Source organism: Stegodyphus dumicola, chromosome X1 (assembly GCF_044657685.1).
Source record: "Stegodyphus dumicola isolate Sdum_Otavi_A_Nest chromosome X1, ASM4465768v1".
In the NCBI taxonomy this organism is placed as follows: domain Eukaryota; kingdom Metazoa; phylum Arthropoda; class Arachnida; order Araneae; family Eresidae; genus Stegodyphus; species Stegodyphus dumicola.
Window position 1 is genome coordinate 171339142 of NC_140780.1, and position 17061 is coordinate 171356202.

At 34.3% G+C, this 17061-nt stretch overlaps 1 long non-coding RNA gene across 1 annotated transcript in view; it reads right to left on the reverse strand.

Moving 5' to 3' along the window:
* LOC118186763 (uncharacterized) overlaps positions 1-17061 on the reverse strand; it is a 71346-nt gene that overhangs the window by 1771 nt on the left and 52514 nt on the right. The window contains exon 2 of the long non-coding RNA XR_015038477.1: positions 6373-6446. This is a non-coding gene — a long non-coding RNA (uncharacterized LOC118186763). The remainder of the gene's footprint in view (positions 1-6372; positions 6447-17061) is intronic.

Below are 17061 nucleotides of genomic sequence, written 5' to 3' on the forward strand. Positions count from 1 at the left end.
GGCGGCATAATTGGTAATCTTAAGAGCTCTTTACTCTATTACATCACATTCCTGTTTCAAGGATAAAATGAGTTCATCAAAATGTGTGTAGTGCAAATTTTACTCTGCCTTTACATGAAATACGTATCCCTATTTATTTTTTATTGGCAAAGTAAATATACACTAAATGAGAAAAATGTAGGGAGAATATTTTAATTTTCATTAGACGTTTCTTTCTCGAAATGGCCAGACACTTGTTTGTTTAAGTATTTGCAGGGTTTTAGGTTCCTATCCACGCCACGATAACCCTATCTAGCCAACCTATTCGCGGGAATTCGACCTTAGGTCGAGTTACCAGTTTTCAGTCTTTACTGCTCGGCCAGTGATGTGCTAGCCATTTGTCTGGAGCATTTGAGCGGTTAGTTTACTATCTGATCATCGAAGAGCATAGCCCAGAGTACAATCACAAGCATAGGCCAATAGCATTCGCAAAATATTTTACGTGTTACTATCACTTTGTCTTTTTTTTTTTTTTTTAACAAACGATTAATTTGTTCTACATCTTATTGTTCTTATTTCTGTTCAAAGAAAAGAGTGGATTCAATTCTGTAATTTAAATACAGTCAGTGTTCCAGTTCGGAGAAGCAATTTTAAGTAATTCATTTCAGCGAAAGATTAAAAAAAATTATTAATTATCAAGCAGCATTAGATTCTAATTCAGAAGTCAAACAACAAAAATCAGCGTTATACCTACAAAATTTTCACAGGACTAGTTTCGATGGTTTTACCGAACCATCATCTTCAGCTGCAAAACCGCAAATGAACAAGATAGGAAATAATGATTAGATAAGATAAGAAAGCCTGGACAAGAATAAGCAAGTGGCGCCATCTGTTGGCGAAACCAGAACTAAAACATAATTTCTCTAAAAGCCGAAGGCAAATTTGGATTGGAATTAGGATCGTTAACTAGAACAGAAAGATTTTTATGAATGTGAAATGCCTCTAGAAAATCCAGTTCTCCAATGGAAGATGTTTTTTGAATAATTTTGGCAGCAGAAAAATTGAAAGTGTGATTTTCGGACCAACAATGTTGAGCAACAGAAGACTTCTGTGTTTCCTTTTTTCTAACATATGCCTCATGTTCTTTGACGCGAAATTTTAAGGCTCTCTTAGTTTGGCCAATGTAAATTAAACCACACTGGCAAGGAATCCTATAAATACCCCAGGAATTCATATCCGGAATGGGGTCCTTGAGTATAGAAGTTGGAATTTTATTGATGGGAGAATAAACAACCCGAAAGTTAAATTTCTGCAAAATATGTGCAACTTTATAGCTAATTGATGGAAAGAAGGGAATGACAACAGAATTTTTATAATCTCCTAAAATAAGAGTGTGGCTTTTAGTGTGTTGAGATGAGAATTTTTTAACTGCTTGATTAATAATGTTGGGTGAAAAGCCCCTGTCAATAGCTATTGCTTTTAAATAATTTAGTTCTTCATCAAGGGCTAGTTTGGAGGAGCAAACTTGAAGAGCACGGAAAACATAGGAATAAAATGAAGCTAACTTTTGTTTAGTCGGATGACATGATTTAAAGTGTGGTGGAAGGCAAACCGATGAAGGTTTACGGTAAACTGTAGTACTGAAGTTGGATGTGTTACGTGTGACCAGAATGTCGAGAAACAGAAGAGAATTGCAAGTCTCAAGTTCAAAAGTGAACTGAATAGCAGGATCAATAGAATTCATTGTTGAAAGAACTTTATTTAAATCATCTTTATTACCTTCAAACAGGGTAAAAGTATCGTCTACGTAGCGGAACCATGCCGGGAAGTTTAAAGTTTCAAACAATTTTGATTCATAATAATGCATGTAGATATCAGCCAGGATGGGACTGAGGGGGCTTCCCATGGCTAATCCCTCAGTGTGCTTGTAATATTTATTTTGGAAAACAAAATGTGTTTGTTTCAAACAGAGTTGACTGAGAGAAATGAGCTCATCAATTTCGATGCAAGAGAAATGAAATTCGCTAAGTCTGGTTTCTAGACATCTTAATGCACCCTCCACTGGGACATTGGTGAATAATGATTTTACATCAAAGAAATGATTTTACATCAAAAGTAAATTACTAGGAGAAATGTTTTTAACCTTTTTTACAAACTCTATTGAATTTTTTATGGTGTAAATGTTATTGTCTAATAGAGTGGAAAATCTAGAAACTAAATATTTAGCTATTATAGCATATTAGCTATTATAAACTTAGCTATTATAATCATATATAAATATATAAATTTAGCTATTATAAACTAAATATTTAGCTATTATTATAAATATTAGCATTAGATTATTTTATGATAGTCAGAATACACCACAATGTGCCTTGAGTCTTTAAAAGAGTCGATCTAAAACTCCTTTTAACTTCACTGGAATAATGTAAAAATTTCAGATTTCGTTACTTTTTTTTAACTGAAAACTAAGTTTGGTTCATCTAATTAGTGCAAAGCACACGAGAGCTACTATTTACGTAAGGGAAGGGATGCCTTGGGTAATATCTAATCGAAAACGGCTCGTATCCACATTACACATAGGAAAAAAACCACGGAAACCCCCGTGCAGCCAGCCCGTCTACCTGGAACTGAACCCAGGTCGATCTACCAGTGTACAGCGACTTTATCGCTCGGCCTCTGATAGACCGCTACGTCGTCCGGATAGTCTTCCCTGCCAGTACCATAAATCCATTGTTAGTAATACTCAAAACCAGGATGTTGTTGTCCAGTTTAGCCTCAACAATTAATTTGAAACATTCCTTTGTTTTGATTTAGTATTAACTGACTTCTCGATTTTCTCGAAAATCAGATTTCCTGCGAGGAAATGCGTTCAACAGGATGCCATCAAGGGAGTCCAGATATAGTTGGATAACTCAGGACAGTCAATTTTACTAGGGCTTCAAAGAGTGGATGTATGTCCGAAGAAATGCGTACAAATTGATGGTGTTTATTCCGAAAAGTACCGAACGACAAACATCTAAGGTTTCAAAGGAAACAACAGTAATTAAATATCTTAATTATTTCGGGGAAGAGAAAGGGATTATTTTACTCTCCACTCATTTGTGATACCTCGTTATTTTATTCTTGTTATAAGGTTGTTTCAGCTACGCATTCGAAATGCCTGCTAATTAAACTAACTCGCATTAAGCAAATTTTATTTAAATTCGAAATAATTAAATCACTTTGAGTACTGCTTTATGATCGAGTGCAAAGAGCACTTTTGATTTGGATTTCATATATTTCCGATTTCTGCTGGAAAATGATTAAATAATGTGAATTTATTTATGTACGGCAATATTAATGCCCTGAGATTTTATTAAATGTATCTTCTGATGCATGAGGTTTTCGTGGTGTTTTAGTTTTGTTCATAGATAACATATGACTAACTGAGCGAATAACGATAATCTGTTAGTACTGATCTGCATTGTGATGCGAAATTTCTTATCATCATGTCTTAAACTTTTGCATTGATACTTACTCGGCCATAAACTATAATTCCGCTATTCTGTTTACTATCATCATCTTCCCTAGGTTTTCTTTCTTTTGACTTTAAAACATGTTTTGTTGGTAAGATATGCTTTGACAAGACTGACCATGTCTCCTTTTTGACATGCATTATTTATATTAACCATTGTTTTAAAATAATGCGTTTAACACGAGTATGGTTTCTTTTGCATTTAAGGGGCATGCACTTTACCTACAATATGTAATTTTGGAGAAAGACTTTCAACAATGCATTATTTCTATTTTGTAGAATGTTATTGAGTAAAAATTTTAATTCATTTGATCAATTTTTACATTAAAGTTGCCTCTTACATTTTACATTAAGCTATTTTAATGATAAATCGGTTTTGAAATCCTCAAAGAGTTACTCATTCCTAGAGCATTTCAGCGGAAAAGTAACATTTTTGTAGTCTTACATTATTATTTGAAAGAAAATACGTAATAATGTTATAATCGGTATTATCGTTATTGTCGCTACGTGCCGGGGTGTTGAGCTCAGTAATTTTTTATCATTCTTACTTAATCCCATGTAGATAACTTGCTTCTGGAATGAAGCCCAGATCGAATTGCTCACCTATAACGAAGCGGACAAGACATCTGAATCCTGGTAATTTAATCCGAGTTCAAGTCCAGGTGAATAGAGTAGAGTTCTCGTACTTCCCATGTGTAACGGGAACACAAGTCAGTTTCAATTAGAAAGTTTCCTTTTTATGGCATCTTTTCCTTTACGTAGTGGTTTTCTTGATTCTCTCCATATGGATGTGAATACAAGCCAGTTTAATTCAAAAAAGAAGGCATACTCCCCTTTAACAGAACGCCCTAGTGTGCTTTGCCATATTCAAATAATCTAACCTAACCTTTATATAGTTACACCTCGAGTGTTTGCCTTAATCAGTTAACTAACCAACAGAGTCAAGCTACTAATGTTCATTTGTTTTGTCCACTTAGCATCTGGTGGGCGGTCTTTTATTAATTTATTTATCTTACCTAATATGTTTATACATATATTATTATGACCTTAAATAATGCTTTTCTTATCCGTTTAGAGACTTATTTTCTCCTTCACAATTTTTCAAATGAGTTTTAGCAACCATGCGGTATAGCAACTAAATGCGGTAACCATAATGCAAAGAATAAACTTTTTCTCTTTCATACCGCTGTGAAATTCATGGAAATAATGCTATTCAATGGATAAGACAACTTCCAGTCAGTGAGGGAAAGATAATAGTAAAAACAACTTCTGCTTTAAAATAAATAATTTTATTATTTTATTGTACCTGTACATCGTCTTTATCAAGCTTGTATCATAAGATAAAAGTTATTTAACCAAATTATCTTCATTTTTTTACCTAAGCTCCAAATAATTTCTAATATGCAAGTTTGCATATATCTGTTAATTGGGCATTGAAATATGACATGTCACTGCTAATAAAAAAACAATTTTCATTCATTTTCCATAGAGTTTTCTTATAAAATCACAGAGTTTAAAAAGTGAGAATTCAACGAATTCCAAATATTATCTAAAATTCCTTTAAAACGCTACGCATATCTTTGGTATTTAAATCATACTTTAATCTACAATATATCATATGAAACTAGAAGAATATTCATACTTGAGTTCTAATTCATTTAAAATATCAGCTTTAAATGTATGTATGATATTTCCATTTTTAATAGGCATACTAAAATTAAGTGTACATATGTTTTAATTAAAGTAAGCTTCTCCGCCGCTTTACATCAACGAAAACACGCGCAGAACAATTTTGTCTAGAATCCCGCTGGGTCCTTATTGGGGCCCACACTTTTTAATACTTATGTGGACGATGTTCCATTGTACACCCAAAACTACACTAGCAATGTGTGGTAATGATACACTGATCCTTGCTTAAAGAGCATTTGTTAGTCTTATCCAACACTTCAGCGGCCGAGCGGTAAAGTCGCTGAACACTGGTAGTTCGGTCCGAGGTTCGAATCCCGCGAACGGGCTGGCTGCATGGGCGTTTTCGTGGTTTTCCGCATGTGTAACGTGTTATACGAGCCAGTTTCCCTTAGAAAGTCCTCCACGAAGGCATCACTCCCCTTAGGCAGATAGCCCTCGTGTGCTTTGCCATAATTAAATACACCACACCTTATCCAACACTTACAGGACTTCAGACCTAGCTAAATAAATGGAAGATCAGGAGAATGTCGAGAAGAGTCTAGCTATTCTACTTACTCGGAAAAGAAGATCGAGAAAAAACCGAAATTTTATAAAGACGCACTACCCTGGGCTAAGCAAGGGCCTTTATCTTAGGATGATCGTCACTAATTCCCTCACATGGTCCCCACATATGTATTCTATTATTCAGAAGTTTCGAGCGCATAAAGCTAAACTCTACTCCTTAATTGCTATTGACAACAAATTTCTCATCTATAAATCCCTTTTGCGGCCCATGTTATGTTATGCCTGTCCAGTCTGGGTCTATTCTAATCGCACAACAGAAAGCAGTTGCAAACTACCCAGAACAATGTTCTCCGGCAGATTTCTAACTCTCCCTAGTATATTCGGAATAATAATATCAAGGAAGAACTAAAAATTGTTCAACTGCGTACGCATTACTATCATCTTGAAAAAAGATTTCCTAAGAGGCAGAATAGTCTCAACAATCCGGCAATCCGGATTAATGATTATAACTATAACGATGACACGAACAAGAAACAGCTCTTGGCCATCTTAAATTCCAGAATTGTTATGGAAAAATAATATACTTGCATATTTGGTTATCGCTTTTGCATGTACCTTTATAATGCGTTTTGTATTTCTGTAAATGTATTATGTTCATTTTGTATTAAATGCTTTCTACTTACTACTGGCACCATGTGACTCCTACTAACTATAGGAACTTTCTATGTAAAACAGGTTCAACTCTTCTGCTTGATAACTAAATGAAAGAAAAAAATTAATAATTATCAAATAAATAAACATTGCATAATTTTTTTTTAAATTATATATCATATAAGTTAGTTTCTTTAATAATATTTCGAAACTTTTAACTTTATTCCATAGGGGAAAGGGCTTCTTGCTCAGGCACACTAGTGACTAATACCATTTTACCCTTCTTCTTAATTAGTAACTATTAATGTAGAACTTGTAGAGACATTAGAATTTTTTGGAAGCAGGAGACTTGAAAAATGAGCAATGCTCTTGTCGGGAATCGAACAACGGACCTCTTGAATACACGCCGAGCGTGCAGACCACTACACAGCGAAGGCGGGAGAAATACCTTATATACTTCCCCTTTTAAAGGGCAACTTGGGATTAGGGGACCCAATCGCCAAATCCTGGTGGTGAAAAATCATCATTCACCACCTTTTCTAGTTCGGGCGCCCCTGTAGAGACATTAGGATTTTTTGGAAACAGGAGACATAAAAATGAGCAATGCCCTGGCCGGAACTTGAAATACCGACCTTTCGAATACACGCTGAGCGTACAGACCACTACACCACGAAAGAACGCTAAGAAGGCGGGAGAAACATCTTATAAACTATAATACAAAATATAAGGTAACAGACGGATTTTAATTTTGGGACTGATTTTAATTGATTTTCTTCAACCATTGCAATTAAATTTTTGAACATTTCTGAATACTGTTCAATCGTTCACGAATTTTCATGAGTGAAAAAATAACTTAAACAGACTGCTCTCATTTCTTGCGCACAAAGGTTTAGTTATATTTGAGCTATGCTGTCACAATAGAAATGCCTCAACTTGCAGAGTAAGTTATTTGCCCCTCTCCAACTTTTAACCCTTAACTCTATCCTATCGAGAATCGAACGCAACACCTTCCCAAACAGATGTAGAATGCTGAAGAAATAGTACGTTTAAGATATTTAGCTTTAAGAAAAGTACTTAAGATTTTAGAGTAATTAATTTATTTTAAATCTGGCTAAAATATATTCAGTACCATTTCTTCCGTTGATAGGCGTCATTCTCTCTATTTCATATATTTTATTATAGCACACTGAAATTACTTAGGGAAAAAGCAAACTAAACAGAAGCAAGAAGGTCTGAATTTAATTCTTGCATGAAAACCAAAAGTCTGGGTATCATGTTAATTATACAACTTGCAATTCTATAGTTACTGCTTTATTACTAAAAAGAAATGCACGTATTAAAAATAATAAAAATAAAAATATTTATACCAAAACCTGCCCCCTCAGTTAAACCTACAGTCATTAAATTTCCTTTTCAATAATTTGTATCAGCTATATTTTGTGTCGTCATAATTATCGTCCTTATAACTTTAATGTAATCTTCTAAACATAATTTCAGCAATTCCCTTTCATATTGTGGTAAAAAATAAATTTGCAGCGACTACAACGTATTATTTAATTTCCTAGGGAAATAAAGCTATTGTAATGCAAATGAGTATCAGACGTTCACTTGAATAAAGGCCAGAGATTTTATCCGTCATCAGTGAAATCAAGGAATTTTGCATACCTGTTGCTTTTCTGTTCTTAAACTGGGTTTCTTAAACTGTGGGTCGCGGGACCTGCAGCAGGGGGTTGCCAAAAATTTTAGCAGTTTTGATATTTCTTTAACTTATTATAATAACTTTGCAATTGCCAAATATTTTACACAGTGTATCTGAAAATAGATAAAGATAAGACAATACAGACCCCCAAAACAAAAAGAAAACGTTTCGATGCATTCTTTTTATAATACTCGTATAAACGTTAATTTACCTTGCTTTGCACGTGACGCTGTCATCTCGTCTGTTACTTATTTAAAATTTTCACATTGTTCTAGGTTTTAAAATTAGAAATTAAAGTTAATTACTTAAAACTGCGATAGTATATTACAGTACAAGTGAAAAAATTGACAGTTTCAATCACGCGTGTGTCAGATTTGCGCAATACTTAGTCCCAAACAATTTTTGTAAATATTATGAAGTCCTGGGGGGTCGCGAAAAAATCTCAATGATAAAAGTGGGTCGCGACAGAAAAACGTTTAAGAAACCCTATTCTAAGGCAATAATTAGTCTACGATTGTTTAGGGTGGATTGTAATCTATTAAAGAGTACCCAGTCTTTAATCGGAACTAGATTTCACTGCTTATTCAGTAGGATTTCAAACCGCTTAACTGTCCGCTGCCAGGTAGTCTGGGTAGTCAGTAAAGCATTTTGGGAGAATCCCTTCGATATTCTTGCAAGATAATGCTAAATTTTCTATCATAAGAATAATCTTAAAACTTTTGTTAATTTATGGATGATGAAACAGTTAACTAAGCTCAAAGCTGAGGCTAGGCTTTTCCTTCCGCTCTCTTTGTCTCTTTACACTCTGCCGCCCACTCTAAAAATTTTGCTACCCCTAATTCTACCACCCGATAAGGCTGTATCGGTGCTTCTTGAAAGGGATTATGGAATTTAATTCAAATTTATCTGTAAACTATTGGAGAATAGTTACATAAAAATAAAAAAGTGTCACTGTAACAATAACGATGTGCCATCTTTCAACCAACGTATGAACATCTTCAGTTTGATGCTGAACATAGGAGGATCGAAAGATCTTGCTATAGTACTTCAATCTGAGAACGTTTTACCAAATTTTTTTTTTTTCTTTCTTTCGTTTTTTTTTTTTTTTTTTTTTTTTTTTTTTTTTCCTCCATTTAATCTTCACATACTTTTTTAGTCCAAAGGGGCTTTATCCCTGAAAGAGTATTGTTTTCGTTTTGCGATTCTGCGTTGAAAACTTTAAAAGGTTGTATCACTCTTCAAATCGTTGCCACCAAATACTATCGCCCTGCATTATATTTGAAAAAATTAAATAATAAAGAATCTGCACAAATGAATGTATGTTTCTCGCATTGCGATAAAACAACGGTTCCTAGAGCCATCCAATTTTGAATGGCGTAATCCTACTGCGAATATGGGCATCTGAAAGCTGAAATTTGTTTTATTATCGAGTACATATTTTGTAAACCTTCAACGACTTTTTGATTAACAAACTCAACGATTTAAAAGCAAGCAATGGCAATACTCAACGGGGGGGAACCTTTTTATGTCCAGTGTGCGGAACTGTGTATCGGAAATTCTAAAGATATGCTCATTTTAAAATTATTTTGCGACATTGCTGTTGAACTGAATTTTATGGTTTAAGTATAAAGAACATGACATTTAATAAGTAAAGGTAACACACAAAACGTTAAAAAAACGCCCCTTTGGATGTAATTTAAAGTCTGGAACCTTTCAGATTTTTTATTTTTTTAATTTTGCTTATTTTCCCTTAGCATAAGAGAATTATAGCCATCAGTTTGTGCATCAAAGAATAATGACATATTAGGTATATTGAAATATAGCTTCGTTACACATTCAAAGCATTGTTTTCAACGTTAGTAAATTTGTTCAAAAAACAAGTTAAATAATGACCCTGTTTCCGTAACATGGCATGGCATGCTCACTCGACTTGGATCCAGTGAAGCACATGTGGTGGCATACGTTTTTAAGGCTACGTAGACACATCCACAGCAATTTTCCTCAAAGATGACTTCAACGTACGTATTTTTATCAAAAAAGTGACTTTTTTTTAATATTTTTAGCAGAGTATATTAGTCGCACCCCGACGTAGTTTGCTGTCCAGAAAAGTAGATATTATTTTAGAACTTCGTTCATTTCCTAGTCATGAAACAAAGTACAATATTTCTCATTATTCTAATTGGTCAGCAATTCTGATTCCGAAGCATTAAATACCTTTCAATTTAGCCAAAAAAAAACATTATTTTATTTATGAAAGAAGAGATAATGCGATTACTAGACTTTTCTTTATTGTTCTAAAATGGATCTATTTTTAATGTTTCGAAGTAGGTGTGCTTGTTCCTAACGTTTCAGACTCCTACCTAAACGATTTCTTTGTCTACTTGCATTAAGGGACGGAAAAATATTTGGGCTCAGCGCCAAAAAAAGAGCCAAAATATGAAAAGAAGAAGATATTTACGAACCGTAATACTTCATCGAATTATTCAAAAGAACACCATATAAAAAATAGAACATCTAAAATATATTTATATTATATTACATCATATCAATTATCAATATTCTGTTTTTATATACCCTTACGTTTACTGAATTTCTGTAGCTATAGCTCATTCAGTAAGCAATACAAATATAATTTTGTTTTCAGAAAAACCTCTTCAAATGTGAAAAAAAAAAGATTATTGAACGATCTCGGTAGCGTACTTAATATTTCTTTCGAAACAATTTGAAGTACTTAAGTCGAAGAGGATTTTTGAAGCTTCTAATTCTATAAAAATAGATATTACAGTTTATTCAACATTAAAATCCCTGTTTACATGTGATATTTTTGACAGATTGGAGAAAATGTAACAGTTGAACAAACAAGATATATAGCGAATTGGACACAAATTGATATGCATACAGGTTTCGACGTAAAATGCAAAATTTTACATTTTAACTGCCAATGAATGAAAGGTTGTCGCTACAGCGCATCTGATCTGCGCAACTGGCAGGATATTTAAGTGGAGAAATTACGGTTCCAGGTCTTAAATTCTTCACGAATTTCATTTCGTGTACTCTGGTAGACAGTAACTATGCCTCGCATACAGGTGCGCGAACGATATGCGCAGATGTCAGAATTTGAGAGAGGTCGTGTAGTCGGCCTCAAAGAAGCCGGTTGGTCTTATTGGCGAATAGCTCGGCATTTGAGCAGAAGCGATGCCACTATTAGACGATGTTGGCAGGAATGGGTGAACCATGGCCGCACACAGCGTCAAGAAGGAAGCGGTAGCGGTAGGCCTAGAGAAACGACAGAACGTGAAGACCGAGCAATCGTCAGAGCGGCACTCACAGCCCCAGATGCATCAATATCATCGATTCTACGTGCAACTAGTGCTTCAGTGACTGCAAGGACCATTCATAGACGGCTCACGGAAAGGGGACTGAGGTCACAGCGAACCCTTGCGCCGACTACCATTGACCTCTGTACAACGTCAAGCCCGTTTGCCGTGATGTCGGGCTCATTTGCACTGGAATGTCACTGACTGGATCTTCAGTGATGAGTCCGCTTTGAACTGAGCCCCGATGACCAGCGAAGCCGAGTCTGGAGACGCCTCGGACAGCGGTGTGATACCAACCTGACTGTCTTCCGGCAGACAGGCCGACAACCAGAAGTGGTGGTCTGGGGTGCCATTTCATTTCATAGTAGGACCCCTTTGGTTGTTATCCGTCGCAACCTTACAGCACAGCGGTACGTCGACGAAGTTCTAAGGCCCGTTGTGTTGCCCTTCATGTCACGCCACCCTGGGCATACATTTCAGCAAGATAATGCCCGCCCCCACACTGCACATGTTTCTACTGCTTGCCTTAGTGCTTGCCGAACATTATCTTGGCCAGCAAGGTCACCGGATCTTTCTCCTATTGAGTACGTTTGGTGCATTATGGGCAGGGCTCTCCAACCAGCTCGGAATATTGACGATCTAACGCGCCAGTTGGACAGAATTTGGCACGATATGCCTCAAGAGGACATCCACAACCTCTATCAATCGATGCCAAGCCGAATAACTGCTTGCATAAAGGCCAGAGGTGGAGAAACGCGTTACTGATTTTTTCACTTTATAAAGCTCTGTGACTTCAATAAATCATCCAATTTTTCTCAAACTGTAATCATTTGTTTTTCTGTACATGTACATCACTTCTACCGATTTTTGTGCCATTCGGATAACTCCTTCTTGGTGCGTTGTTTTTTTTTTTTTTTTTTTTTTTTTTTTTTTTTTTTTTCCTCTCTACGAGTGTAATAACAGAGTTCGTAATTAAGATGTTAGGAATTTCTTAATTAAAACGGCGCATGTTATACATGTTAGAAATGAGTAATTTCTTGACTGCGATTTTTTTAATGGATGATCTGCGAAGTGTGGATTATCCTTAAGATTAGTAATACATAATTTTTAAAATATAGGTATTTAATCCTTTAATTTCAAAGTATAATTCATGTCCTACATTATATTTTTATTTTTCGAATGTATGTTACATAAAAAGATATAGTCATAAGAGCTTTAACCGAAACAATAAATTTGTGCTCAAAATCGATAACGCCTTGACTAAAATCTACGCCAAACACAAGGTTGTTGCTTCGCCTAATTTTATAAAATTAGCATGTTAAACATAAAAAAATTATTTATGTTTAAAATTATTTATGTATTAAAAAATTAAACATTTCTGTCAAAATTCTAAACATATAAAAAAGGAAGTCTGAACTTTGACTTCCAGGAGGGAAAAAATCTTCCTTCGAGGGTCATAATCTACAGACGCTATTAACAATTATCAATATTTAACATCCTTTATCGATTTCCCGTTTTCGTTGGTTATTTTTTGGTATAGATCGGAGGGAAATGAAAACCATTGTTCTCATTTATAATTTCGACTCAAAAGTCAAAACCGAACTTGCGGATTCTTGCTCGAGCTAGACTTGGTGACGAAACATATTACGTCGCAGCAGCAACTCTAGCAGTTTCTCTATTACGGCAGCTGGGGTGTTAAACAGTGATGGATATAGTAATGCTTTCTAAATAGGTTAAATAACCTATGCCTTCTTGTCAACTGAATAAGTTTTACGACTTGTGCAATATGTATTTAAGTAATGTAAATTATTAAAAAAATCATCTGAAGATTATTATATATTCTATTAATCTGAGATCAAAACTAAGGTTTTTTTTTTTTAGTTTCCAAACGAATCCACTCAGCCTATTTAAGTTAATATCATTTCAGTTCATACAGAAGTATGTAAATACCAAGGAGAAATATATAAATTAATCTAGTAAATTTAAAAATACGACTGCATGTGCAGTTAGCAGTTGCGTCTTGAAATAAATATATAAAGAAATACAAACTAGGAGCAAAACTAAAATTGCCCGTTTCTTTGTGCCAAACTAATATCCGTTCAAAATGTGATTGCGTATCAGATTTCTTACATACTTCAGTTCATAACCCTTATAATTCAGACTCGTTATTTTGATTTAAGTGCTTAAGTCCTAATAGTAATAATAATAAATAATGCAATGTATCATTGTTGAAAGAAGCAAAAATTCCAGATACACAGATGCCTCCCCCTTTTTTATAACTTAATGAGAGAAAATTTTTTTGAAAAATATTAAAGCTATTCTCTTCACTTCAGTTAATTTTAAAACTATTTAATGAAGTACCCGAAGATTGCATTTAGTTGGATCATGAAATTCGCATGCAAAAAATCCCATTTTGGAATAAAACTGGCAATTTTCAATGTCCTTGATAGTGGCATCCTCTTCCCAACTTGTTATGCTATGTTGTCTGTACTGGCTTTTACTAACAGAAACAGTTTTGTACTGTCTCCAATAAATAAATAAATAATGAGTATTTTACGCAGAAATGTTGCTAAAAAGCATATTAGTAGTCAAATTTCAGATTCGTGGACAGAGAAATGAGAACGATCAACTGTGATAAATCTTAAAGTTGAAAAAAATTAATGCAACGATGATCTAAAATTTCCGTTTAGCAGCAACTAATTTTTGTATCTTGAAACTTTTCTCAGTCTGTTAAGATTATACGGTATCTTCTCCCTCCTTGAAGCATACCTTCGTGGTGTAACGGTACACACTCGGCGCGTTCTCGAGAGGTCCAGGTACGAGTCCCGGCGAGGGCATTGCTCATTTTTCATGTACTCCTTGCTTCAAAAATACTCAATAATTCTACAAGGTAACAAAACCTCAGGCTTTTAATAAGTACAAAATCCATCAATTAACGTTATTTGTATAATATTGCTTATTAAAGTTATATAGTCATTTTAATATATTAAAACGCGGCCCAGTTTTAGGAAACCACTATTTAAAACACGCATAATTATAAGAAATAATATTTTTATCCACTAAATTTCAGTAAATCCGTTTGCAGAAAAAAGGGAGTTGACTTCAGTACGAGAAACAATGTACAAAAAACAGGAAAGCAATAAATTCATATTCTAAAGCATTAGATTTGATATCAAATAAAGCATAATCCTCAAACATGAGTCATGACATTTTTCTCAAACGCAACTGTTTACAATAAAATAACAAGAAAATATATACTGTCCACGTGAAGTATTTTACGTGAAAAAGTAGCTGGAAGTCTAATAGCTCGGTTAATGCTGAGGATGCATTCCTAGAAAATAAAGCACTGAACGAACAATTTTTAAAGGACGTTATATTAATACATACTTAATGGATAGGGAAATGTCTGGTGAGGAAAAATTACGCTTTTTGCTTGTAATTTTTACATTTTGCTTCAAATTAGAAAACGTTAAATAACAGAACGATTGGTTTTCGATATAAGATTAAGTTCGAATTCTTAATGAGCAACAGCACATTTCTTTTGCAAGATTGCTGCAATGAATTAGTAGTTGAATTCGTTAGTTAAATTAGAATATATTGATTGATGGACTCTATCCTGACTTAGTAATAGTTAGTAATAGTTTGAGTAAGTAAATAAATTCTACAAACTGAACAAATATAAATTTTAATGATCAGTTTATTCGTATCTTTTATCTATTTATTATTTTTCAAGTTATAACTAGTGGCTAAAGCTTTTCTACTAAAATATCTTAGCAGATTTTTTTTGCATTTATCTTTTCACTTGTATTCAGATTTACGAGGCTTGGACAACGAAACTAAAACAATTGCTTCTTTAAAGTGTAATACTTTCTCAACACTTCGGCTGTTGCGAGATTAATTTTTTTTAATGGCCGAGCACTCTGTTAAATAGCCTTGCTCCTCTATTTTATTATAGAAGCATTTAATAGGTGGCCACCGTTGGCTCCTATAAAGGGACTGACAGTTAAAGCTATGCCTTCTCCGGGTTTCGAAGCCGGGAGATTTTAACATGGTCTGATCGAATACTTCAATTGTACTTAAAGAGTAATGTGACACAGAAAAATTACCAGTCTCAGAAACTTCCACGATAATCTGTGCCGTACAATCTTCGGTCCATAACCATTCTTCAATCTGTGCATGGAGTGGTCTGGAATTGTACGCCTTTGAAGGAGTTCTGTACTCATAAACTCTCTCATTAAGTGGAAAAGATCGTGAAGGGGGATTCAGTGATGAAGAATACATATTTTATATTGTCTACCGTTCAAACTTTGCATTAAAATTAGCGTTTAACGTGGATGCTTACTAAAAGCTTGCTATAGTAATCTGACCATGAGTATTGAACCTTTGAACTCCTGATAGACAGTCTTTGTAGAAACAAGTTAGTCTAAGTGAATATTGAACTTTACCATGAGTAGTCATTGTTTTATTTTTTTAATACAATTATTTTTAATTTTCTTACCCAGCGTTTCCAGATAACTTCAGATAACATTTTCTTACCCAGCGTTTCAGATAAATTTCAGAGGTAAACTCTGAAATTTCTTCAATTGGCCGAACCTCTTCTTTTTAAGAGATATGCATATAAAAACCCGGTGTCGACCAAAAACCATTCGGCAAAAAATTCGTGGACGAAAACGACACCGGAGAAAACAACGCAAGGCGAAAATGTCGTGGTACAAAACATCGCGGGAGAAAAGAAAGCAAAGAGAAAACTCAGCAGTTCTAATACATCGTGCTACAAAATATCGTGGTTGAAAATAAAGCGGTTCAAAAACTTCGCAGTTTAAAAACATCGTTTTCGAAAATATCGTGGTAAAAAATAAAGTACCTACAAATCATCGCATGACGATAACATCGGCGTTTTCGCATAATGATTTGGGAGCGCGAGATTGGAAAGAGGGATATTTTTACTTCTGTATTTCGTACTTTTGAGAGAACTAATAAATTTCTGCTGAAAATATAAGAAGGAAACTTAAGAATTTAAAAATTGAAAATGAGTAGAAATTTAATGCAACTTAAAGCACTTAATAGAATTTTTAAATTTACATAGTTAATTAACAAGGGTTATTAATAAATTAATCATTTTTATACAGTTTTACTGATAATTTTTCATGAAAAATACAACATAAAAGTGTTTAAAAAAAGGAAGACAAATAACTGCATGAGGCTCTATACAATTTGCTTAGTTAATTATCAAATTATTTTCTTTCACTTTTGTTAATCTGTTATTGTTTTAGTGAGCATTATATCTTGTTTTGTTTCCTTTAATTCTTGAAGTGTCGTTAACATTTTCACCCTCTTTCCTTCTTGTGCTTCCAAATCATTAAGCGAAAATGCAATTACAGCTTTTAAAACCTGGAAAACGCCATATGTGCAATGCTTTGTAGGTACTTTATTTTTTACCGCGATATTTTCGACTACGATGTTTTTAATTTGCGAACTTTTTGAATCGCTTTATTTTTGACCACGATATTTTATACTATGGTGTTTTAGAACTGCGATGTTTTCTCTTTCTTTTTTTCCCTCCCATGATGTTTTCTCCCCCGACGTTTTCGCCTTACATTGTTTTTGGCTGTAACTATAAGACCCTGCATATCGTGGCCTCGATAGACTTTGATATATCATAAAACCTTCTGTATTGATACCAGACTATCACCCAGAGTTTATCC